The following is a 24,048-nucleotide window of genomic DNA, read 5'->3' as shown; positions in this document are numbered from 1 at the left end:
ATTTGGCCATTTTGTTTGTGCCTTAGCCTCTTTCTAAACTGTGATTTTACCTCCTCTCTGCTTTTTGGTTGGGTGGAGGGCAGCTTGTAAGTGAAATTGTTAACACTCGCTTGATTGGCTTCTAAGGACCCCTGTAGATGCAAGATGATGATAGTTATGATGTGGGCACAAGTATGTGTAATAGAAGATTTGAACCTGTTAAGATCTTGATCATCTTGTTATTCTTGAAACTTTGCTTAAACTCTGAATCACTTATTAAAAAGGCATTTTTGTGTTTTATATAGAAGATATAAACCAGTTTATCATCCTGGAAAGCACCAATCTGAATTTTACAATGCAATTAGTGACGAGATGTTTGAGTCTTACTACGGGAGGAGTATAACGGAAGTTCTGGGGGAGGAGAAGGGGGATGAAGATAGTTTGGTCTTAGTAAGAACTGGTCAAATACGCTTTATTCTTCATCTGCGGTGGTGTATTAGGAGGACAGCAGGTCTATATTTGTACGGCAGGGATCTGGATGAGTGGAAAGAAGAGGCTACAGCCTTCGAGTCCTTGCTAAACTCTGCCCAGGGTGTCTGATCTGAAGTTTCTTCCTTCAGGTCTCGCATGTGAGCGGAGCGTGCGTGTGAGGGGAGTGCTGGCGCTGAAATATATAGATAGAACACAGGTGACAGAGCGGTTTTATATGTGAAAATATGGTTTTACCAGTCGGACAGCTCCTTAACCATGGCCATCGCAATGGCTCTGTCATTCTCTTGGAAAGTTCAGGGTTTTCTAAAGAAAAGACCAAACCGTTTCTAACGGTGCCAGAGTGGGTGACAGAGAGATTGTAGTTTAAAGCCACACAATTAAAAATAAGTTTCTTTAAAGCCCTGAATTCTGTTTATAAAAATAGATGGTGAACATACGGTACAACATAAAAATCCATGTGGTCCTGGAAAAAAAGTAAAAAGCACTTTAGCCTAAACCAGATGTGCGAAAGAGAGATCCTAAATGTTTTTTGTATTTTTTATTTGTGTGTATGTGTGTGTGTTTGTGTATGTGGGAGATATTTTTGGTTCCTGCTAGGCTTCATTGCAGCAAAGACCCTTTCTAGAATTTACTTTCCTTTATTAGAGTTGCAGCTCGGCTTTGTGTGGGCCTCTGGGGGTTTTGGCCAGCCGTTGGCAATTTCTCTCAGACACCCAATTACCCCTGACGTCAATGCCGTCTCTCCCATCTCCCTTGGGTGCCCACATTTTTTCCTTTGTAACACTAATAGCTGACTAGCTAAGTGCCTGTTATTTCCTTGGCAGAAGATTTGATTGTGTTTTGGGCCGGATACTAAATCCAAAAACTATGTAAAAATGTCAATAGGTGAGTGCACATTGATTTCGGTTAGTCACAGTGATATTTGAGCCCCTTTGGGGGCTCTGTCTGGGGAAGTATTTTACAAGAAAGATAATATAACAGAAAATTACTGGAGCTGCACAGGTCTCTGGTGGATTTCTTAGGGGCCTGCTAAGTTTCTGTAGAATCAACAAATGCTTTATTAATCTAAATTTGCGGTTTTGTTCCTGCCTCTCTTCAGACGGTTCGGGCTCGCCGGAGGAGGCTCGGTGGGAGCGGGGCGGCCGGCGGCAGAGCCCTGCCCGGCCGGGGGGCTGCGGGGAGGCCGGGGGCGGCCGTGGGCCCCCTCCTCGCCCGGCCGAGGCCTGCGGCGGCAGATAACGCGGGGGACGGAGGGGGTCCCTGACAGCTGTGCGGGGCCGGCGCTGACTGGGAGCGCCTGATAAGGGCCCCGCGTGGGAGCCAGCCGCCAGCGCCGCATCGCCAGCGCGCTGCGGGGCCGTGGCGACTGGCAAAGAAAGTTAAACACAACTGGTCCGGGGGCGGGAGGGAGGGCTGCACTGGAAGATAATGGTAATTGATTGAATCAAAGTCGCAGAGCAGCCTTGTTTTTCCTCGCAATTAATTTTTTTTCTAATTTTCAGACCGAAGTATCCAAAGAGCTCAGGTTGCACTGAGCACATGCTGCACTAAAAGATAATAAGCACATGCCCTCTTCAGCTTTTTGGGGGAAATTCAGGCCAAGACAAGGCACAATTAAATAAAATGCACCCCCCTTAAAGTTACAAGAACACGGCTTCGAGCTCAGCGGAGCGTGCTGTTAAGGATGAGGAAAATCAATGGCTTTGTCAGGTCGCCGGGCTGTGTGCTTGCTGGCTAGTGGGGACGGGAAGTCAATTTTGCCCACAAAGCCAGAAGATAGTGACACCCGAGAAGGGGATCGTCTGGGGACTGCAGTGCACGGTGTATGCGCATTGGTCATTTCTGCAGCTCTTCTTCCTCTCCTGCTCCCCACCGCAACCTCATACCCCCTAGCACAAGATGTGTGTAGAGGAAAACAGATTCGTGCCATTGGTATTTTATATCAGTTACTTTTCAGGTTTATTTTAGCTAGTTTGGATCTTTTTCACTAGCAACCCCTCAGCCAGAATTTTTTTCCACTTTTTAAGGGGATTCCCCCAACCTAGTATACAGGAGCAGTAGTAGTTTGTGTGCTTTAAGTAAATAAAACCTTCTATATTTTTTGGTCTTTGGCAGTTGCATTCACAAGCAGTAAAATCTTATGTCAGCACAGCATGTAGAGTGCAGGATACCTAATAACTAGTAAACCATTTAAAAAAGTCTTCTGCTTGATCAGACATTGTGCTTAACGTATAGTACTGTATCCTGCCTAGTAGGTAATTAGTATTGAGGGGGTAAAAGCCTCCCCTGTGGACCATGACACCATAGACCTAAACTGGCATTTTTTCACGTTAGATTTTTCTTCCTTTAGTGGAGGGCATTTCTTTGCCCATTTAAAAAATCATTCTCTAAGAATTAACAGACTGTATTGAGGGTATTGTATATCTTAAATGAACCTTGCAAGCGCTAACAGTGTATTCTTCTTCCCATATAGACACTGTGTAGGGTGGGCAGGCAAGCAGTATTGTAGTGCCAGAGGACTAGGAATCAAACATTGGGTAGGAAAAAAACCCAAACCCTAACCTGGGAAATAAATATTAACCAGGGAATACCACAACCCACTTTTGCTGTGATTTTGTTGGTTCCCATCCTGGAACAAGTGCATGTGTGGATGTGCTGGTGAAATGAATGGGCCTTATTGAGGTAAGACACTGTGGTTTATTTTATCGTGAAGAGGCTGGGGTTTTCACTGGAGCTCTGTCATGTTTTCCCCAGAGCGGCAACAGAAGATTTCTTTGTCCATGGGCTGAAGTTCATGGGATTTTTCTCAACTACTGAAGTGGTGGAGCGTTTGCTGGCTGTTTGGGCAGGAGAAGGGTATCCTGAAGCCCTGAGCGTTGTCGCTGTGAATCACAGCTGATATCCTATCAAACAGACTAATGGGTCTCCTCTGCCGTAAAAGCTGGTAATCTGCCTTGTCATGACCATTGGTTATGAAAAGGGCAAGTCAGCTGTGAAGAAAGAAGGCTTTCTTGAAGGCACCATGTAAAAACTGGCCTAATGCCAACACAGCCATCGCTGATCAACTTAGGCAGGGACGTGCTTCAGATTAGAGGGTCCTCGTGTGGAAAGAAGATACTTTTGCTTTCTCCTTGTAGGCTTGAGATTCTACTGGGTTACGGCTGCCAACCTGCCCTCTTTGACGTTCCAGGTACCGGTATAATTAAACCCACAAACGTAATGAGGTCTGGTCTCTTTGGCCACTGCGATATGACTGACAGAGTGGCACTGGCGTTCTCTACTTTAAAGGCAACTGATGAACTGCCCCTGGGCAGTCAGATGTCTTACTAGCGCAGTGCTCAGGAGCACCCATTTCATCCTGCTCTGGCTTTGTCAAGTCTGGCCAGTGCTTTCAGCCTGTTGGCCTCAGAAGTGCTGACAGCAATGTGGAAAACAAGTGCCGAAGCGAAAAGCACTGCGAAGTCCTTTGGATAGAGAAAAGTGAGTAAAATTCATGGAGATAACGTGCACTCACACACCGCCTGCCTGCCTTCATGCTCCTCCAGGCTAAGGCACGTTGCTGACAGCGGGGCCGCTGCCAGGGCCGCGCCGTGGGAGGCAGAGCCGCGGCCGCTGGCGTCAAGCACCCTCCGAGCTGCCAGCCCTGCCCGGGAGGAGTGTAGGGAAGGGACGAAATCTGTTTCTACTGGAAACAGATTTTAAAAATGGCTCCTGTGCTAAGGGGCGATGCTGAATTTTGGGGTGTGGGTCAGTCTGTAGGACACTGAGAGCTGGCAGTCCCAGGCAGCTGGAGGAGCAGGCCTCTCATGAACACACTCCTGAAATAAAAAGGGGCAGGTTTTAACTTAAAACCGAAACAAAAAGCCCTCACTGGCCGCGCAGTCCCAGGTAAAGGGACGGTGGTGACTGTAGGTTTTCCTGCGCCACCTCACCTCTGGCGTGGGCCTTGGGTGTGCGAGGCGCGGGATCGCGCCTCAGACCGCACGCAGCCACAGCAGAGCCGCGACGGCAGGACGGTCACACCGCGCTCCCCACGCTGAGGTGGGACCCGCTCTGCTGACCCACGCGTGTTTCTGTGGGGCCGAGGGGGGCCAGGGGGCCGCAGCAGGCAGACCAGTGGCGTGGGGAAGGGGGTGGTGGGGGCGCGGGCCCGGGGCCCCGAGGGAAGAGGCCGGGGGGAGAGCGAGGCGCAGGCGGGGCTATGTGGCGGGAAGCAGGGAGGCGGGCAGGCACTGTGTGAGGGCACAGCGGGGGACGGTACCTCTGAGGAGAGAGGAAGGCTGTGGTCGCCGGGGTAGCTGGCAGATACCGGGGTGAGCGCCGGTGCAAGGCAGTGGCGGGGGGACGGCTCCTGTGTCCCTGTCCTTGCCTGCCCCATGTCCGCGCTGCGCCGTGGGGTCTGTGCTTGGGGCGATTGCAGGCAGCCTGCCCACCACCGGGCTTGCGTGCTGGAGCTGGGGCTGACGGAGGCGGAAGGTTTCTCTCGACTCAGGAAGCAGCAGGCAGCACTTGCTCTCTGCTTGCGTTTTCCTCTTTCCTGCAAATGGGGTGATTTTCATCAGCCGGGCTGGAGAGAGCGGGGGAATTATACCGACTAAATTAAAGCATGTGCCCTGGGCGGCCTGAACGGCCGTCCTGAGGGGTTACTCGTCCCCAGCGCCCCAGGGGAGCGTAGGCCCAACTTCACGTGTTCAGTTTGTGCACTCGTGGGGTGTCCATGCAGCAGCGAGGTTATCCCACCCTGCCGTTCCGGCTGTCCCATGGGGCTGTGGCAGGTGCTTTTCCTGAAGTACCCTGAAGCAGGAACAAGCTGTTGCCCACAGGCCACCACTGAAAAACACTTCAAGTAGGGACATCAGCGTAGTGTCTCTTCCTTTTGAGCTTCAAGTGGAGCATCAGCTGATGAACAAAGTCTTAAGGTTTGCTTAAGAAGTGACTTTTGTCTGGATTCCCATTTCTTTGCCTTTCCCTGAGCAAGCTCAAAAGGCACTCTGTTGGGTAGGATAGTGGATAAAGGAGGATTTCTCCCTTGAAACAGATGGCTGTATGTTAAGATATCTTGAAGAAGAGAGTAGTTCACTGGGAAACAGACTTGTATACTTGTTTTGCCACATCCTAGCTTTTAAATGGACAGCAGCAGATAAAGAACACGCTAGGGGAAAAGCTGGGTGAATTCCTGTAGCAGTGAAGGTAGGAGAGTAGTAAGAGGGTAGCAGCTGCTTGGGAGCTGGCAGTGGATGGAGGGGAAATATCAGCATGGGAGGGAGCAGAAAAGGGAAGAATGGAGAGGGAAACACCACCAAAATGATTTCTGGTAGGAACTTGGGACATTTATGAGTGGAGCAACTCCCGCTTTTCCTGGGACATTTCCTTTTCCCTGCTTCGTTGCAGGCCTGTGTGGCCTTGCAGCCCAGGTCTCCCTCCGTTCCTGGGTGTGGGTTGTACCTATTACCATACAAAAGTATCACTAAGGTATAGCGTGGTCTTCAGGTGAATACTCTGAAATTAGGGTTGTTCTTGCTATATAATTCGCAGAGTTTCACTCAAGTCACAGCCAGAACATTACATCTGCCCCGGAGAATAAGGAGGAAATTCACCAGGTTATTTTAAGTTGGTGCTGTGGAAGCATGCAGGAATATATCCAAGTTAAACTCAAAGGGAAATGGTCAGATTGGTTGCAGATTTCTTCAGGTTTATAGTTGCGTTAGGAACCTCACATGAATCTTTAAAAATGCTTTAGAATTGAAAAATTTAAAGGTTTTGAGCAAAAAGCATTATGCAAAAATTATCAGTATAAGTATGTATCTCATCAGCATGAGAGGGCAAGTTCAGTAAGGCATCAGCTAATTTATGTTTGAGATAGCCATGTGTACATAAATACTGTATTCTAGCAGTGCATATAACAATTAAGAAGCGTCAGAGTTATGCTTTTAGTTGTATGCAAGTGTGCAGGAGAGTTGTGAAGTTGTTCTTTCGACTCCATTAAGGCCGGGTTGAAGGAGTGTTGACTGAGCAATAGTGCCTTTCTGAAGGATGTAATCTTTAATTTTAATTTCCTAATCTTGGAATATGCATTAAATTCACCTAGATCTTCTTGTAATTTTGACAAAGTTTCTTTTTTTTGCCTCGATCTTCATTATGTTGGGAACAGTCTCTCAACTGGTTGCCAAGTATTCACCCTCTCTTTCATATTGCTTTTATAGCCCCACATTGTTCTTGGTCTTGGATTCACAGAGCTGGTAGACTAAGCAGTTGGCAAGGTGCGTGAATGACTTCAGGGAGGAATAGACTTATATGATCTGACCATGGAGATGACAGAAAAGTAGAGAAGATGGAAAGAGGGTGAGCATGGTCTTGAAATCAGGGAGGCTGATGGATTGTATGCCAGAGAAAGGTTAGAATAACAGGACTAGAGGTAGGGACAGAGGGTGTGAGACAGAATGATAACTGGCAAGAGGAAGATGAGAAATGTCAAAACAGCGTGGGGAGGGAAGAAGGGGAAAAGAGTGATAAAAGGTAGAGTGGGTCCAGAAGCAGCAACTAAGAAGTGAAACACAAAGGCTAAGACTGTTGACTCAGGAGAAGAAATAAGAAGTGTAAAATGAAATGAGTAACTTCAGCAGAGGATAGTATCTTCCACGCTTAAAAAATCAGAACCTTAGTAGAAGGAAGAAATATATCTACTTTATTATACTTTTCTGTGCTTTTAGCCAGGCAGTTCTTTGAACCACTGAGCACTGCTCTGCTTTCTTTTCCAACATGGACGGCTGCCTTGTTACCTCCCTGAGACACTGTCATAGAAATGGACTTGGGAAGCAAATGTCCTGCTTCTGGGAAGCATGGCAAGGTAGTATCTTCTCTGCCCAGTGTTAGATGGGCTTCCAGGAACTAGTCTGTTAAAGTCATTTTTCTTGTAAAGCATCCGCAAAAAAAAAAAAAAAAAAAAGAAGTGATTACATTTTCTCCAGTATGCCCCGTGACTTTCTTGTGGTAGCATCAAAATAGCTTTGAGGAGCAGTTTATATAGAGGTGACCTCCATACATCCCTTCTAGACTAAATTATTCTGTGATTGATCCTTCTTACAAAAAAGAAATCTGAGGCAGGATGTGAAGTTTGAGTTTTGTTTCTGGTGCAGTTTGAAAGGGCTTAATGAGCAGTGCTCTGTTCTAGCGAAGTTAAATGAGAATTAACCAGGTGATTGACTTCCACAGTCAAAATCAGAATTCCACAATACCAACAGCAAATGTTGCTTGAGTTCCCTGGGTAAATTACTCAATTAGCTCTGCAAGACGCCCTTCTCTTGAGTTAAAGTCAGAGACCACTTTAGGACTTCTCTCCCTTTGCAGCAATGCCCATGGGTTTCCAGAAACTGAGACAGGAAAAGGCACACATGCTCCTAGTGACGGCAGCTTGAGCTCATTAGTTTTGATTTTTAGATATGCTGGCATTGTCTCAACAGCCTGCTTTCACATTTATGGCCTTTCCAGACTACTTATCTAGGGGAGAAGCGTGCTTTCCGTTCATGCTTAGCCTTCTTCAGTTATGTATGACATTGAGCTCAGAGCCCAGACAAAGCACACCACTGCTTGGGCAGCCCCAGCATCTACTTTCAAAGATGCAAAGGAAAGACACAAAGCGGCGGTAGCTCTCCCATGTAGATCTTTACTTCTGGCAGTCCTGTTTGGTGATCCTGCTATATTCCTGAGGTCTTTTGAACAAATGCATCAAAAATAGCTGAACTATTAGAAAATAGCTCGCTCCCCTGAATGAGCATGTAGGTATTTTTCTGATGAGATAAAAACATGAGTCTTGTTCTGCACCATCCCTATTAGTTTGCACTCCAATTAATTACTACTTCTTAATTCATCTTGGAGTGTTTTGGAAGGTTACTCAGCATCTATCAGTGCATTTCATGGGACAGTCTACAGAAAGGACAGAACATTTGCTGAAGAGCCTTTACTGTACTTCCCCCCACTACAATTCCCTACTCAGTGCTGAGGTTTCAAGAGGCTTTGAATGAGCTGGTTGAGCCTTGTTTTGAACCCATCATGGATTTGTCTTTGTATTGTATTTCCTTTAAAGTTTATTTCCTTCCTTATGGCAGCCACCTTTTGCCAAATGAGTAAGGCACTCCAGTTCTTCCTGGCTTTTGCCCCATTTACCACCTTCCAAAAAGATTGCGGTGGCTGTATGACTGCATCTCAGATTTTCCCCGGAGTGATCTCTGATTTCTTTTCAATCAGTTCATTTAATTGACCGTGTTTATTTCCCTAGCCCTTGTGGCTCCCTGAGTGCAGCTATTCGTCAGAAGCTGGATGTTAAGCATCCTTTTCATGTTTTACCTGGAGACTTTCTTAAACCATCTCATCTGTTCTGAGCATTTGGGGCTAAGCCCAAAAGGGAAGCTCTCTCAATCAAAAGGCTATCTAAATGGATAATGTGATACTTTGAGACCTGTAACAAGGAGGCAAATGTCCCAGTCCCACCACTCCCGTGCTTATTCCACCAGAGCTACAGTAGCTTTGAAGGTTTGCTTGGGCAAGGTTCCCAATGCGGATGTTTGCAAGACAGCTAACTGGAACTTGGTACACGTACCTAGCATACCGCTTAGATGTAGAGGCTAGGCATGATGCCCACTTTGGAAAGCAGCTTTGTAGTCTATATTTGCTTAATTTAGTCCTCAGCTGTCCTCCTGAGAATGGCTGTTCACTGCGTGTTAGTGTCCAAGAGCAGGAAACGATGGAGGCAACTTTCGTCAGAAAGAAGATGAAGTAACTTGGCACTCACTGGAGTTTGGAGGCTAAATTGCCTCTTAAAAGATCATCCTTACTGCTTGTCTAAGGAGTTTCCAAGCTGTAAATAGGATGGGAAGAAGGATGCCTTTGTATCCTGTGTTCCCCTTTTCTAGATGTTGTCTTGGTGACATTAGCTGCCTTCTTCAAAGTCTATAAAATTCTGTTTGAATGCTTTTCATGCTCTAGTTTGGCATACAGCATAAATCCAAGCAAACTGACCTGAGACAGGAATACATTTTCCTCTTCAGCAACTTCTGTCTGTGTCCACTGCTAGCATCTATATTAGCAAATACAATTTCTTGGGAACATCCTGAAGCCATTGTTTTCCAAAATCTTTTTCAAAGTGACAAAGCACTATTATTTCCTAGAAAGTTTGGTCAGCTTCTTGCACGTGAATTTTTAAATCATTGTCCTATTATTTCCTTATGCCACTTATTTTTTTTATATTGTCTTTTAAAAATAAACATAAGTCAAGAGTAATTAGGGAGAAAGGCACTGCATTTGAAACATAAATAGAAGGAAGTAAATGCTACGATGTATCACTCGAGTCAGTGGTCAAACATCCAAATTTTAATCTTGATGGCTGAGTTAAATAAAAAGAGATCCTTTTAAATAACTTAACATTCCTTTAATGATTCATGAAAGGTAAACCTGAACATTTGACTTCATTGCAATAATACAGCTAGTTTAATTTTTTATTATTTGTAAACCCACAGCCAGCATGCTGGAGTAAGTTATTTGCAGTGTATTTTTAAAGTCCATATTGAAATATTAGCCATAAGTGTCTGCTCTGTATAAAAAGGGGGGGGCATATGTTTGAAGTTTAATCATGCTTCTACTTACGCTCAGTCCCAGAGCAATCCTTTTTTCTGCTGCTGAGCTCAAACAGCTAGTAGCCAGGTTTGATCTGCTGCCCCATGGAGCAGTGCCCTATGTGAATTTGAAGTTTTCTCAACCCGGGAGGCCTGCAAATAAAGACTAGCCTCAGGTAGCCAGATCTCTCCTTCCCAAAGCAGCTCCCGGGGCGCTGCCTGGAGCAGTCCTCCTGAAATTGTTTCAGGCAATTGCTATAGACTATCTCCACTACTGCCCCTCTTACCCCTCCTTACCTCTCCTTCTCCTGGCATAAGGGAGGAGTTTTGGAGTCCAGGAGTCCTATTTGACTTTAATAAAATGAAAAAAAAAAAAAAAAAGCGGAGCAGTTTGTAGGGAACTGGCACAGACTGTGGAAACAGGAGCCACAGCAAGACAAAACCCAGTGGCCTTCAAAACTTTTTTCCCTTCTTTTTCACCACATGACTTGGAGGATGTGGACAGTAATTAAAGGACCCCCTAGCTCCTCATTTTCTGTGCCTGGTCCTTTGATCTGGTTCGTGTCGGGTAGCTATTTTCATTGTTCCTGCCTTTTCTTTTATTCTCACCCAGCCCCTTTGATGTGAGCGATGATGATCTTTAATTCCAAAATAGGAGATGGGCAGGATAGCAGTACTGGCCTTACATAATGCATCTTTCACATCTTATTTTTAAACTTGAGCATAATAGGTGTAAGTCGGAGCGTGGGGAGCATTAACCCTTTCCATGCAGTGGAACTGCCGAGGGCCTATCACTTTTGGTAACGTCAGTCAGGTTAATCTTCTGTAGATGCCTACAGATGCATTTGCAAAAAAGATTATTATTATTATTTTCCTGCAAATATGATGGATCTCTAAATATAATCTGGAGGGAGTTTGCCCTAATTGTTCCCATGTGGGAAAAATGTGCTGAGAAAGAACAGTAAAGCTAATGCAGTTATTCTGACTGGCTTCACTTGGCAGCACAGTGGGAGTGAAGCATACTGTTTATTAGTGTATGTTAATAAACTATAAGGGACAAGCTGCGGGTGGCGGTTTATAAACTGTTAGCTCAGGTAGGACAGATGACAATATGGAGGTTATTAGTAACATTAGTGGGAGAGAAGGGCTGGAGGTTCTTGTTGTTGTCTTGAAATCACAGAAGCCCGTTCCGTCTCCCCGCGCTGCGTCTCCCCGCGCTGCATCTTCGCCGCAGGACGTGCAAACGGAGGAGCTGCGCCCGGGGCTCGGGCTCACCCAGCCAAGGAGGCCGGCACCCGCGGCACCCCCCCCCCCGCCCCCCGGCTCCCCGGGTCCTTGTGGTTGACGCACCCCCGTGCCAGACCACCTGAGGGGGCACATGGAGGAGCCCCTCTGCCGCGCCACCGGGGGCGGGGGGACGGGACACCCCCCTGCCGGGGCTGTCCGGGGTGGCACAGGCGGCGGCACCCCTGCGCCGTGCTTCCCGGGGCGGCCCCCCCGGCACAGCCCCAGGGAGGCAGGTGGTGCTGGCAGAGCCCCGTCCCGGGGGCGTCCCCGGGGGGAGGGCGGCAGCCCGGGGGGAGGCCGCCGCGCCGGGGGGCTGCCCTGGGGAAGCGCCGCATTAGCGCGGTCCCCATCTGCCTTGGCGGCGCCTCCTCCCTCCGGGCCCCGGCAACAATGGCTCCGCGGCTGCCGCCTGCGCCCTGCCCGAGCGGGGCCCGGTGACATTTGCGAGGTTCAGCCGTCGCAGCACAATTCGCTCGGGAAATACGCCTGGAATTGCAAAGAGGTAGCCCAGAATTTTCAAACTTCAGGACTCGAGGCACCCGCCCCCAGTTTAACTCTAAGTGCCGTGAAGGGGCGGGGGGGGCTCAAGCTCTCCCCGGTGCCTTTTCTTTTGGCAGGATTTGTGACTATCTGGAAATTCAGAAAATTAAAGGTCTGCCGCTCAGCCGCTTAAACATTCGTGTTTGAACATTTTGTCACTATTTTCCACGTTCAGAAGCGGATCTAAATGGGCACAAGTTTAGAAAAAAAAACCCACAAAAGGGAACGTTGCCCCTGTTTTCCTGGGAGAATTAGCTTGCGGCAAAATACAACAAATTATCAACAAGAAATAACAAAGAAGCAGTGAGGATAGCAAAGGTTACGTGTGGCAACGGACAGAGGATAGTATGCAGCTTGATGTGTCTGAGTATGGTTTAATGCCTGCCTTTTTATTTTCATTCACAAAATACATATCCATACACACCTCAATGTCTGAAACAATTTTAGATGTGGATTTATACCCTCATGACACCAGCTCTTTTAGGGACATAAAATGTGTGTTATGCTTGCGTAGTTCTTAAAATAACAGCTGTTTATTAGATAACTTTCAGGGAGATTCTTATTATATGTTGAGGTCCTGCATCAGCAAAGTACTTCAGCAGATGCCTAACTTCAGCACATGACTGGACACGTAGACTTTTCAGCCCACACTTGCTTAAACCTGGGCACATGCTTAAATACTTTGCTGAACAGGGGCCAGGACCAGATGTAGTGAATACCTATAATTAACTTTGCTAAATGGCTTACAATATGCCACTTGTTTCTGTGTGCTTTTAAATTTCCCACTTGATTATCATTTGGGCTGAACTTCTGTGTGTTTGTCCTTGTCTGCAGATCTTGCTCGCTCTTTTTTCAGTTCAGTCAGTTCCCTCAGAATATTTCTGAGCTAGGAGTGAAGGAGGAAAAATTCTCTTCCAGTTCTTCCAGTACAGTTCATCTTCAATACCAGTGGTTTTGTAGCTGTGGTGCTCTAAGGAAAATAAAGGAAGGAAAGGTTGTAGAGGGAAATAACATTTTACTGGAGCAGCTTCTAGAGTTGGAAAAAGTAGACACACTTCTGAGATCTGGCAAAGGGACATGGAACCTGTAATCTTGTCCACTTTTTCCAGCTATATCAGCTAATCTAATAATAAAAGCTTATAGGGCGATGTAATTTCTTTTTTTAGACAGAGCAAAACAAACATTGAAATTAGAAAGGGGAAAGTTGGCACCAACACATTCCTCGATGAGTACTAGAGCCTTTTCTTGAGTTGGAAAGGAAAGAAAAAAATTTCTCTTTCTAAAGCAGCCTTGTTTTAAGGGCTCGAGCACACCCAGATAGCCTCTAGTTAGGTTTCAGCGGTCTAATGAAGCCTGCCTTTTTTGTGATTTCACTGCACATACTCCCTGCCTGCCTTGATTGGCAGCTGGGTAGCAGACCTCTGCAGCTGTGACAATTTGCCTGAGGGAGACTGTAAGTGTCTCATTGAAACTTGCATTGTAAAATCCTCCAAAATGCCTCCCATAATATTAGGCACAGGAGAAAAACACAGGTGTGAAAAACTTTCACAGATCCCATGAGTTCAATGTCTCTTGGCAGCTTTGGTGGATTCAGTGTTATAATATAAATTTTAAACTTGCATTTACGAAAAAGAAGTTGTTCCGTCTTCTGTCACAAGGAGAAGTGGTGAAAACTGGTGGCGCTTGCACCACACTTGCCTTTGCCAGGATGATGATGACTGGTTATCCACCGGTGAAGCCTGTCTACCTGCCATAACTCGGCAGCAGATTCCAGTGTGGACAGGACACAGGTGTCCCCACTGCTGAGGCATTTCACTGGCACAGCAGTGTTTTAGGAGCTCGTATTTTTCAAGTGAAGGCTCGGTCTCATACTGTCCAAAAATGAGCACTCAGTGATTGATTCGGCTTCCACTGAAGGAGGGATTTGAAAACCTAAGTGGTGTCTCAATGAAATCAACCTTCCTATATGTATGTAAGATTTTATCATTTTCTCTTCCACTGGTTAAGTAGCTTAATGTACTACTGATTAGCACTAGCACATATGTGAGATACAGCATTGCCAGCATTACTGGAAGATGAATCTCAGCTCCGAATGCCTGATGATTTTGCTTGTGTGTTTGTTCCTAACTGCGTGCCTGTGTTACAGCAACTTTGCTTCTTACATTTGCCATAAATGAATCTCGATATGACTGCAGCCTTAAGATCTGGCACTGCAACAGTCTCAGTAGGGTCAACACAAGATTCAGGAATTAAAGTTCTGAAGAAATGCAAGCAGCTAAATTTAGACTTAAGAAATGTGCCTGATTTGAGTGAGCTGTGGGTATGCTGATCCATGGAAGTTTCCCTGCAAGCCAGCCAGGCTTTATTTGTTACTTAAAGGGAGGAGATTTTAGTTAAGTTGGAACACTTGATTTGCTTGCTTGAATTGTTTTTGATTAGTGACTGAGTGCAAGGTTAAGCTTTAATAACATATCCGTTGTAATAAAATCATGTTGGTGAGTGATACATGTGGCTAAAAAGATTTAGATACACTAGTCTGTTAAATATAATTTGGAAATGCTCTGGAAATAAACACATAAAATGAGAACCAAAGACAAATTTAAAGATTTTTTTTAACTCTTTCTGGGGCTAAGATTTTTGTGACGAGACTCGTGTGTTCTGGCAAGCTGGGTTAACAAGGTAACATGGCTGATGCCTTGATAAAAGAGAAACTGTTTTGAATTCAGTAACGAAAAGTGTTAATGCATCACTGAGTTTCTGTTGCGGTGAACTAGTGACAGACCCACTGACTAGCTAAAGCTGAAAATAACAAGTGTTATTGGGCCTTGTCAAATCTCAAATTAAAATGACATTCAAAAGTTTCATGAGAGACTCTTGGTACTCTTTACCTTCTCTCCTGAACTAGAAACTTTGGTCAGTTCAAGACAGATCAGTGACGTTGCTGTAATACGTAGATTTTGCGAGTTGATAGTTGCAGTAGGGCTGAGGTTGTTTTAGTTTCAGATTGTTATCAGAGTTTTCTGCTCAGTGCTTTCTGCAGACTGTCCTAAAAGCCATGAAACTGGTGCTGATGTATAGTGATTTAATGTACTGTAAACTACACAAGAGGGCTCCGTTTCATGGATATGTAAAGGTTTTGTATAAATCTTTTGAGTGGTGTCAATTGAGAAGTTGAACTCAAAGTTCAGTTGAATGTTAGCGGTATCAGTTGAAAACTCACCTTGAAATACTCACTTGTCAAGGCTGTTTAATTTCACAGTAACATTTTAAACAAACTGCAAAGCAATTTAGTATTATGTTTCTTATTTCATGGATGGGGAAACTGAGGCACAAAGCTATTGACTTCCTTACCTCTCTAGTGCACTCGGGAGAGTATTAGCAGAACACGGAGCCTCTGTATGGTGCTGCTGGTGTGTTGTTGACTGTTGTATACTGCTTCTTGTCTAGCGGGGGAGTCTAGTTTGTCAAAGGGAGGGTTTTTGTCTCCTCAGTGAGGAAGGGAATGGATTAAAATGGCAAAGCTTGGGGGAAAACCATTGTCTTCTTTCTTTATGGCAGTGAATGTGTTGTCACGTTCCTCTGCTTACCAAATAAATAAATGAAACCATAAAGGAAATGGTAGTTTTGAAAAAAAAACCAACAAAACCACCCCACTGTAGTCTAGAGCATCTGTTTTCTACTGTATTTTTTTCCCTGATCTCTTTTTATAATTTACATCCAAAATGTTAAGTGACAGAATTTGGCAGAATCAGATCTGTACAGTAGAGCTTAATGGTCATATAGCAGGGAATAAATAAAGCCCCTCAAGCCTGCTTAGTTCTCACCCATGCACGTGAGCAGGGGTTGGGGGAAGGAGTGTTGTATTTTTCTTGGAAAAAGACCTTTTCGGTTTCTCCTAATCTGGCACCTGGAGGTCCAGCTGTGCTAGCTTGAGGCTGTGTGTAGTCTCATGCATGGGAAAGATGATGGACAGATCGCTGTACAAGTTGAAACGTTTCACGTCTCTACAGGCAGTATGTATAGCTATATTTGTGAACAGTGGCAGTGCAAAATTGGAGGTGGAATTACTCTTCAAACAATGATTTGCCGATAGCGCTACAGTCTAGACTGGTTTCTGTTGCGATTTGCGGAGAGGACCAGCAGCGCCTGGATTTTCCAGCTTTGCTTGCTAGCACTACAGCAGCTATGGAGCTGTTGTGCCTGCCATCATTGCTTCCTGTCTCCATGAGCTGACTGTAAATTATTTTCCCTGGGCTGAGCTCTGCACATGGCCTGGAAATGTGTCACTCTGGTTATGTTTGGCTTGGTCCTCTGCTAATTTATACCAGTTCTACTTCAGTGTATTTCCATTGGCTGAATTCAATGGCAGTATTCCTAATTTACTTGGGTACAAGTAAGAGTATCGGGTTCATTACTTCTAACAGTTTAGTTCTCTTGATTTATTTTTGTGCTTCAGTCACACAAATGCCAAGGTTAATTTGCTTTTAAACACTTGATTTCCTAGGACATAAAAGTGATTCCATATTTAAAGAAGAAAATAGAGAACGGTTTTATTCTGCAAAGTGGTCTAGGTTGGGGGGTGGTGGGTTTTGTTTGTTTTGATTACAGAACTTTGAAACCACTGGGTTAACATTTGAGAACATTTGAGAATGGAGAGATTTAATTTTGCCCTCACTGGTACTCGTGGATCTGCTGGATTCCTCAGCTGTGGATTGGGAGCTGTTATGGGGTGGCACGTACTTGGCCCAAAATGTTTGCTGTGCCTTTAATAATAAGTGATTTTAATGGAGAACTTCTCACAGCGGAGGAGAACTCAGAGATATATACTGTGCTTTAACAAAGATGCTATGCCTCCACAGTGTACATTAGTCAGTGAGTTAAACAAGCATCAACATTAAAACAGACATTATCCCCTGCAGTGTATTTTCTTAATGTTTTGTCCATTACAGCTCTCGAATGATGTTTCTAGTCCTTCCCGTTGGAAACAGCTCTTTTCTAACGTTTATTGCAGATGTCTTCTTGGTGTCTAGCGTAAAATTTTGTTTTCTGATCTCCTCCCGCCCTTCCCAACGTGCTTGGTGGAATGCGTTGGGGGTGTTTACCGTACGTGAACCCCTTGTAAGCAGTTCCTGCACCCTCCTTAGCTGTTCTTTAACAAAGATACATATAATTAGACCTTTTAACCTTTCCTCATAAATCAGTCCATCCAGCCCATTAATCACTTCTGTTGCCCTCTTCTGAATTCTCTCCAATTTGTCATTGTCCTGTGGCTGGGGACAGCTCGGTGACCGCAGCCCTGCGTGGAGGTTCAGTATCAGCCCGCTGCACCCGGGGACAGGATTTATTTATTTTGTCCCTCTTTCCCTTTGCTTCATTCCTGGTCAGAATATATCTCCTACCCACTCTGCATAATCACTTCTTTAAAACATTTATGGAGATAATTTGCAGTCTCCCAGACCCTCTATCATTCTCTGATGTCGAGTTAGCAGAGGTTGAAAGGGAAAAGGATTGAATGGGACACGCTTTGCTTCCTTACCTCCCTCCCTTCCTTCCCCTGCTCCCCACCCCAAAATAAACAACACAACTCTTCGTTTGGTGCATACGGTCATACTGAACGTGAGGAAAGAGGTAGCATTGGAGTGGAAAAAAGATGCTGAAAATATAATTGCCTAATCGTGAATCCTAAGTACTGCAGGCAGCAGGGGCAGCCCTGACTGGAAGAAATCAGAGGGTCACTAATTCACACTGCCAACATCCTAATTAGCTGTGCAAATGTAATGTTTATATTGTTGGGGATGGATTACAAAATCCATTGTAGAATGGAAAGAAATAAATGAATTGTGTCAGTGGAGCTGTGTAGAAAACACTCCTGCTGCCCCATTAAACCATGAGAAGTAGCTTAGCTACTAAAAAAAGTTTGTTTTCAGGCTGATGCGCAAGTCTAATTGGGTTTCCAAAGAAAGGAACATGTTTTAATTATTAATTAGAAATCAGAGGAGTAAAAGAGTGGAAATCTGCTTCAGCTGGAGGTTTTGCTCAATGCTGGATTTCTCCTTAATAAGCTGAAACATTCCAGGCCTGCCTTAGTTAGCGGTTGGGTGCAGTGGCTTTACTCGGGGGGTAGACATCTTAATGCTCATGTAATTATCATGTAATTATTTTGTAATGTGGGATCAAAATTTTGCATAGATGGCATTCTTTCACTGAACTTGAAAAATAAAAAAAGTTGTGTTGATTAATGCAGTGATTCAGTCATTCTGGTTTAAGAACCAGGGTTCCCTCATCCCCCTCCCTCTCTCTTTAACACACAAATATTTTGAAACAGTTTTAGAGGTAGTGACTTCAAGATAAATAGAATTATTGAGGTTAGATTTTGTTGAATATTTATCAGATTTCTTGTTGGTAATACTGCCTTTCAACAGAAGTGTCAAGTGGGTTGCAATTATCATCAAAGCTGATAGGTACAAATAAGTGATGATCATGTCTGCTAACACAGGGCGCACAGGTTCTTAACGGGGATTTTTGTGGAACTCGCTTTCCCTCTATGAATTTTCCTCCCTGTTGCCATTGAACTTCTGGAATCAAAGTTGTTAAAGTCTGATAGACTTTGTCAGAAGATGTTAAGTGGATTATGGCCCATCATAATACATATTCCTGACAGAGTGACAGGGTATGTTCTAATGAACAGAGAGTGTGGAGCTGCCTCTTTGGGCTTGTGCTTTCTAATGCCTAGAAATATGCTTGAGCACAGTTATACTCCTGTTTACAACTGCAGACAGCTTGTCTGCGCAGATGAAAATGTTACCGGGCGAGTGCCGTAGCTCTTACTTCTGGAAATCACTGACAGCCTGGATCCAAGCTGAATCACAGGTTAAACCTGAGAAATTGTAGAACATACCGAGAGCCGCTGGCTCTTGAGTTGCCAGATGTTTGTAGATGCATGTGTGTCTTAAGGGGAACTGCCCGTTAAATGTTTCAGCTTTAATAGGAAAAGGGGACGGAAAGGAAGAGCGCTATGACTCCATATGGCTCCCTCAGTGCAGCAGTAAATCCTTGTGTTAGTGGGGTGCAACTGTGAGGAAGTACAGAGCTGTTTCTTGATGTTGCTGTTTCATAGTAAAAAAACCCATGGACAAGATGGGGAGGATATAGCTAATGTGAAATGGATGGCTTCCTTCAGGGTTATGGCTTGCATTAACTCGTAGATGCGGCATTATGATAAACAAAATGTCTGACTTAACAGAACAACCGTTAAGAAAATTTCATTTGGCCTTTTTTTCATGTGTCTGCTGAAACTATTATGTTTGAAAATGTTTGGTTTGGATTCACAAAAGAAGTTAAATATCCTTATTGTGGGCCATTGAGCACCTGTTTCTGCCCGTAAGACTCAATATATCTTTTTCCAAGACCTTGTTTTAAGAAGTCCATGGGAAAAGATAGTTTCTTAGTTTTTCTTTATCAGATAGCTGCACTGTACTGTCCTACCCCTTCTCTATAGTTTATTTACATGCTGCTTAGTCATGAAGGATTTGGCAAAGACAGATATCGATATCAAGAAGGGGCACAACGATCTGTGCTGCTCCCAAGAGCTAATTCTGCTGGCGTGGATTGTAAGGTGGCCCTGGTCCCCCTCCCTACTTACAAGCAAAGTTTTCCCTATTATCAAAAAGGAAACCTCCTTCATGACTTGTATTCTCCCAGCAGAAGTCAGGTTAGGCTTCATACTGTAATGGAAGTAACAAGTAATTAAGAATAACAAGCAATTGTGATTAAAAAATCAAAAGAAAACCTTCACTTTCAAGGGGCCATGTGTTGGTAAAAGTGTTCCCCAGTTGAACCATATGGATGGGTGGAACGTGGCATCTCCTACACATACTTGCATTGGGAAGAGGCTGTAATAATTTGTGAGTGGACATATTATTGTCATGTTTCCTTTTGATTATGCCAGACATCCAGGAGGCTCTGTCACATCCTTCTAGGAGAATGGACGTGGGTCTCTGCAAACTAAATATCTTCCATTCAGAGTTCAAAAGCAAGTGGGTCCTTGATTAAAAAAAGGTCAACTTCTACCAGACATGTTTGTTGCCTTGGTCACATGATAGAGTTGGTGATCCTATCCCCTCCCCTCCCTTGCTGGAAGTTGGAAAATAGTTACAAGTACCATTTTGAAGGCTGTTTTGCAGAGTGTCTGGCAAACGCTTCATGTCAAAACATTTATCTTTCCCCTCTGTGGGCAAAGAAAAAGCTCAATTCACTTAGGTGTTCATTGGTCACCCTAAGAAGGCTAAGCACACCATCCAATTCAAAAAAGTCTGCACTTCTGCTTTGATTTGAAGAGTTGAATTAGTCCTTTATTTTACGGAGGCTGCTTTGTCTTTTTGTGAAAAAGGAAGTGCAGACAAAGTGCTGCTGTGGAGTGATATAATAGAGATGTATGAGAAATCATGGATAGTCTTTAATTAACTTCAGCATCTTCATGGAGACCTTGCAGCAGGGTTTTAGGCTGAGATTAGTACAAGAATACATACTGATATATCAGACAGGGACATCACAAGGCCTCATGTGTGAGTGTGTGGGTCCGTGTGGTGGGACCGCTGACACTTTGACTTCTCCAAATGTCTTGAATACATGTTTTCCTGTTGAGCATCCTGTCACAGCTTTACAGAAGAGCAGGTCTCCTTCAACAGACTATCAAAAATGCTTCAGATCACTGGATGCTCTATGGCACCACAGATACTGCTTGCCTCATCTATCTCAACTGCTGAAGTAATCCAGCTTCTCTGTGACATCCTCAGCCGGGCCATGAGCCTGGTGTGAACAGCACTGTTTAGCGAATGCACTGTTTTCAGCCTGGTAGTGTCTTCATCTACTGCAACTTCAGAAAGCTCATCTGTTGTATGGGAGAGGATGCAGTTAGCAGCAGTGGCATGTGCCTAGCACTGCTGTGTGATTTGCAGAGGTACTTGAGAGATGCCTGAAGGGTGTTTATGTTCACGTTGCCATTTTCAGTAATCAACTCTTATTGATTTTTCCAAGAAATCAAAGTTCTTTTACAGGAAAAAAGTATGGAGGTTTCTCTTCCATTGATGGATTTTTGATTTCTAAAAGTTGCAGCAACTTAAAAGCCTTCTTGCTTTTTGGCCCCCATGCTTCAGCACACACAGAAACCTGTCTTTGAATCAGTCTGGGTAGTGTTTCACATGGCACATTTGCTGATGTACTGTTTTTTCTTTGTAAGCTATCTGTGGAGCAAGTTGCTGCTCCCTTCTTCCATGAAAAAGCCCACCCATCTCAGTCACCCCCCCAGCACAGGTGAACCCCAACACAGCCAAGAAAACGTGCATATCTAACTAGCGTGCATGGGCAGCAGTGACCTTGAGAGCTTCATGATGGTGACCAGAGCATCCAGTTTGGGAGTTCAGTAGTATACTGTTGGCAAGTCCTTGCATTCCACATTACCAGTAGAAATACTTTTAATGGAATACATACTCTTAGGCAAGTAATAAATGCAGGCCCACAAACACACAGGTACAGATTCAGGTATTGCTTAGTCTTTCTTATTTTGGGGAGGCTTTTGTAGTCTGCTACACTGTGGTGGGTTAACCTTGGATGGCTGCCAGGTGCCCACCCAGCTGCTCTCTCATGCCCCCCCCTCAACAGGACAGGCAGAGAAAATAAGATGAAACAGCTCGTGAGTTGAGATAAAGATTGCTTAGCAATTACTGTCATGGGCAAAACAGACTCGACTTGGGGAAAATTAATTTTAATTTATGCCACAGGAGGGCTGGGACTGGGGGGATAATGGTCAGTCCAGTGACGGTCAGTCAGCGGTGAGTCTGCTGTGGAGCCGTCTGTGTCCAGCACAGGGCAGCCCCTGACCTCTTCTCACAGAAGCCCCCCCCCTGCAGTCCCCCTGCTACCAAAGCCTGGACACGTACACCCAATACATACACACATTTCCATCCTGTGCTGTGCTGTGCGGGCCCCGACCAGCCTGACCCCTGGCCTCCAAGCAGATGTCTCCAACTTTTCTTGCCTGCTGTCAGGGTAAGTAGATGATGGGCTCTCACCCGAATGTTGATTCTGAGCCTGGCTTGTGGAGGCCCCCTTTGATGTTTTATTTTGGCTTCTCGCCAGGGGATCCAATTTTTAAAGCACTGGGGTAATGATCAGATTATTATTATTATCCCTGCTTCAGAATTCACTGTTCTGCAGACATTGTGTTTCCTGCACTCTTGCTGGGTAGCTAGTTAGCAAAATGTCCCCGAGAAGGGCATGCCACCAGATACAAGATCCGTTTCTGCCATGCTGGGAGGAGTAACACGCGGACTGCAGAAAGTTGCCTGACTCTTCATATGTTAATGTCACAAACTGTGGCTCACTCTTCACTGCTCTCCTAAGTTAGCCATCCCAGAGCACTATTTGGAAACAAGTACAATACACTTGGTGGGTCAAGAAAAGCCTTCCTTGCTTTTGTTCTGGATACCTAGTAATGTATGCTAGCATGTCTCAGTGCAGGGCCATGTGTGCAGTGTAGTAAAACTCAGTCTGGAATTTTCTGCCTGGAGTTTTCTGTGTACTTAGGAAATTCAGCTTTATCAATCGTTCTAAGTATTTGTGCTTAACTCTTCAGAATAAGTACCATTCAGATTCAGGGACTGCCCAATTTATTAATCTGAGCAAAAAGAAGACAAAAAAATACATCTGATCTACTGAATATCCTACCTTTTTGCAGATCAGGAAGATGAAAAAAAGTGCTGAACACTTGCCTGGAATAGAAATCTTCAAATGTGATCATCTGATGTAGAAATAAGCTGGCAGAGCAACAAAGGTTGCCTATATTTAACATTCATAGCATTTTATGGCTAGATACAGTGGCTAACTCAGATGTCAAAAAATAAGAGACTTTGCACAAAAGCTGGTTTTTATTCATTTTGTGACACTCTTCCTAATGCTACCCAAACCAGCATGTGTTGGTCTAATGGCCATTCCGTATCTCCATTTTTATATCTCTGTAGCTGTTTGGAATTTGGAAATTCTCGATTACCCTGTGTACTGTAACATTTTGAAACTATGCTTGAGCGTAAATGTATTTTGATGCCCCGTTTGCTTTAAATGGCAGAAACACTGAATATAAGATAGAATATATTAGCAGTTTGCTGACTTAAAAGATGGCATTTATTGTGACACAGAAAGAGTTAATCCTAGACTTTTAGCTCTGAGCTTAGTTTATTGAGCTTCTGGATACACGTGTTAATTTTCTCAGATGAGGGATAATGGATGTCACTTGAGAAAACAATACTGATTTGGGTTCTTTCATAGTTTGTGGGTTTATGTCCCACATGGTATAGAAGCAGGCTCTGGGAGATTGCCTGAAATATGCCTGGCCTCTCAGCTGCACTAAAAATAATTCCTGCTTCCCGTATTTCTAGAAGTAATTCTGAGATGCGGCAAACCTTATCAGCTCCTTGTTTAGGAAGAAGATTTCTCTTCAGCTTTCAAATAGCAGTAAGAGAATAGTTTTTAGGGGTGACTGGTGTATTTCTAAAACGCTCCTTTGTAATAATGGATGTGTGTTTTGGAGGTTTTTTGTTTTGTTTCGTTGCTTTTGTTATGAAGTGTTCTTGGTTGGGTGACCTTCTTTCTTTGAGAGCAGCAGTTCACACTGGATTTTGGCAAAATGGGTTTGATAGTCCTTGCTTTACTAAGCACTAGCACCTAGATGACAGTAATTCACCCTCTAATACCCCCACAAAACCTATTTCTGCAGAACTTGACATGATTTGCAGTCTCCGTAAAGGAGTAACATAGGACTTAAGCAGTGCCTAGAATTAATTTTTTGACCTCCATTTCAGTTATTGGTTGAAGTATTAGGCTCTTCAGACAACTGAGCTGTTCTTGCTATAACCTGGCACTTAGCACCTTATAACAGAGTCGCACTATCAATTCTGTGGCATTCATGCGTCTCCCTCATAACGTGAAGGGGGAAAAATTGCAAGGGAAATTGCTGCCCAGCATCGGAGAGTTTAAGGCTGCCAGTAAAATTGATCTTAGTAGCAATAATAGTCCAATTTAAGCCAACACAACCACAACCTTTTTATTAATATTGGCTTATCGTTGTCCATTTTAACTGTAACATGTT

At 44.5% G+C, this 24,048-nt stretch overlaps 1 protein-coding gene across 7 annotated transcripts in view; it reads left to right on the top strand.

Annotated features, from left to right (window-relative positions):
• Nucleotides 1–24,048, top strand: part of ZNF423 (zinc finger protein 423) — a 238,150-nt gene that overhangs the window by 95,616 nt on the left and 118,486 nt on the right. The window contains exons 1-2 of one of the 7 annotated variants that reach the window (XM_052796006.1): nt 1,279–1,356; nt 3,226–3,951. The exons of 4 other annotated variants lie outside the window; for them this stretch is intronic. The gene's annotated coding sequence lies outside the window, so the exon portion shown is untranslated. Of the gene's footprint in view, nt 1–1,278; nt 1,357–3,225; nt 3,952–11,775; nt 11,869–24,048 lie in introns of those variants that run through there. 2 more of the 7 variants (XM_052796007.1, XM_052796008.1) reach the window with 2 other exon arrangements.

Source organism: Harpia harpyja, chromosome 9, assembly GCF_026419915.1.
Source record: "Harpia harpyja isolate bHarHar1 chromosome 9, bHarHar1 primary haplotype, whole genome shotgun sequence".
NCBI lineage: Eukaryota > Metazoa > Chordata > Aves > Accipitriformes > Accipitridae > Harpia > Harpia harpyja.
This window is presented reverse-complemented; position numbering and strand designations above follow the sequence as displayed.